This window comes from Triticum dicoccoides, chromosome 7A (genome assembly GCF_002162155.2).
Source record: "Triticum dicoccoides isolate Atlit2015 ecotype Zavitan chromosome 7A, WEW_v2.0, whole genome shotgun sequence".
Taxonomy (NCBI): domain Eukaryota; kingdom Viridiplantae; phylum Streptophyta; class Magnoliopsida; order Poales; family Poaceae; genus Triticum; species Triticum dicoccoides.
In genome coordinates this window covers 682,009,079-682,011,666 of record NC_041392.1, presented here as the reverse complement: position 1 = coordinate 682,011,666, position 2,588 = coordinate 682,009,079, and positions in this window count along the sequence as shown.

The window sequence follows — 2,588 nt, the reverse complement described above, 5'->3', positions numbered from 1 at the left end:
GGAGATTTTATGAAAAATATGGAATTCTCGCCTTTTCTACTTCTCCGTTGGCGAATGGGCCATCAAGTGGCTACTCGGCTAAGAGAAGAAACATTTTCATTTCTGAAAACTATGATGGGACTCGCAGGGACTCTTTTTTATCGAGTTTCTAGAGATCCTCAATTCAGTTAAGAATCAAAAGATTAGCAGCAATTATATGAGATCAGTCCATAATATGCTTCCTTGCAATCATGCAAGACCAGTAGAATCTCTCGAGAGAAAAACTAACAGTAGTAGTTAATTGAGCAATGGCATAACCGCTCCTGGGATGAAGCTTGCAAGTCATTGGTTTGAAACTGGAGTGCAATGTTGTTTCACCTTTGTATGGAGATTGAAGTTTGTGTTTCTTTCTTTTTTTTCCTCCCCACCCCATCACCTTGGTGCATCACTGACCTTGGTTGTACAGTTTTAATTTTAACATAGGTTCAGGCCGACGTAAGCCCACCACAATATGTAGGGACTTTTTTATCCTGTGTTTAGATATCCGCACTTCAGTTAAGAAAATCCAAAGATTAGCAGTAATTATGAGATCAGTCGCTAATATGCTTCCTCGTAATGCAAGACAAACACAGTAGAATCCCAAGGGAGAAAAACTAACATTAGTTGCTCACTGATCGTATGGCTGAGGATTAGCAAGCCCACACAAGAATGTGTGCTGGCCTAATTAAGCAGATCATCAGCGACCAGCGCCATCCACAACATATGACCAGTTCTTATCAGATTCCTCGGATGGTTCAAGGTTTGCAGAATCAAAAACTGAAAAGAACTGGGTTTTGGCCCATAGATTCCCTAATTCCCTAGCCTGTTGCCCGCAATTCATGTGTATGGTCAAAAGCGAGCGAACCGAAGCTTAGTGCTTACCGAGATTGTGAGCTAAAAATTGAAGGCTACAAGTGATTGCCCCTATGCAACATTCTTATGTGTGGATCCTAGAAGAGTGCCTTCCTACCTACGATCGATCTACCTTGAAACCACAAACAAGAAAGGGGAGAACAATCTTCTTCCTGAACCCGCGCGATGTCCATCCACGACGCGGGGCAAGCTGAGAGGGGCGCAGCAACACAAAGGTGCTGGTTTCATTATGTCTTGAAGGCCATGGACGCCACTTTTTCTGTACTGATTTAAGTACTTGGTATTTAGTTTAGAAAAGACAACTACTGGTAAATGAACGGCACTGCTTGCAACACACTCTTTCAGTCTTCTGGAGCGCTTTCTGTTAGGAAAACAAAAATCCTACGTGTCCAGAGAGTGTCTTCTTATGGCTGAACCTTCCTTCTGATTAATCAGATCCATCGCTTCATGAACACCGGTGCATTTCTTCTTTCAGACCTTTTTTAAATGCCTACCTGAACAAAACCCACTGCCAAAGCGGGGGTCTTCAGTTTTATGATCACAGAACAGCTTGCTGATGTCCTGCTAGTGACATTTTATATTTAAAGCACACAAAAGTAATCAGTATCAACTGAGCAGACACCATATTTATCCAGATTCAAGATCAACTAACGCATACCTATGAGCAAAGGTAAAATATTTCACACATGTGCTAGTAGCAGACAAGCAATCATTGGCCAGTTCTTTCTCAATAAAATGCTTATGATTTTCCCGGACTTAAAATAGAACATACAAGTTTATGTTGCCTGACAGTCATGGATTATGACTTTTGCTAAAAACGTGCATAGATCAGTTAAGAAAATGAGAACTAAATCCAAGCAGACATACAAGATACTTCTCCATAGCATGAAAAAATGACTCCTATCTTAGATCTTCCTACAAAGACAGCGGCGGTTTCACATTGATGTCATGCATGAAATGAATTTCATATTGATGTCATGCGTGCAGTGATTGCAACTCTGCATACAATGGCACATATGGCAGGCGTGGCAGATAGCCATCAAGACTGCAGATCACTTTGACTTGCCGACGGTCCATATCATAGCACATTAATGTGGAATCTGACCCCACAGTGAAGAAGATTAAGTTATAATCCGGATGAATCACAACCCAACGGAAATCGACCGGATGAATCGCAAACAAATCGGAATCAGTTACATTTGTCCCTCCAAATATGTCTAAAGGTTCAGCACTATGCTTCGATTTCCACTCTTTGCGGTCATAGTCAACATAGACTACTAGTCGAACCAAATCACCTTCACCTTTCTCGAACATGGCATAATGCAGGCAGTCCTGTGAGTGCTGAATAGAACCATTATTCAAATGAGCGGGGATATGGAAGTTCATCGATGTTTCCCCCACCGTGTCCACCACACCTATAAAAAAGGGTGACCTTTTGCTGTTGGAGTAAAAATGCAAACAGCCGTTGAGGAAGACAGCGGTAGATTGCCCCAAAAAAAGGAAAGAACAAAAGAATTGTGTTTCCTGTTGTGCAATCAATTTCCTTGTAAACCCAGCTCCTGGTTTCCAATGAATACACTCAGGCCCGTATGGGGCACATGTGCAGGATGTGCAACTGCACAGGGCCCCCCAAGAAAATGGGGCCCCAAATTAGTTTTTACTAGAGCCATCTGTACATGAAGAAATTAGCCAATTCA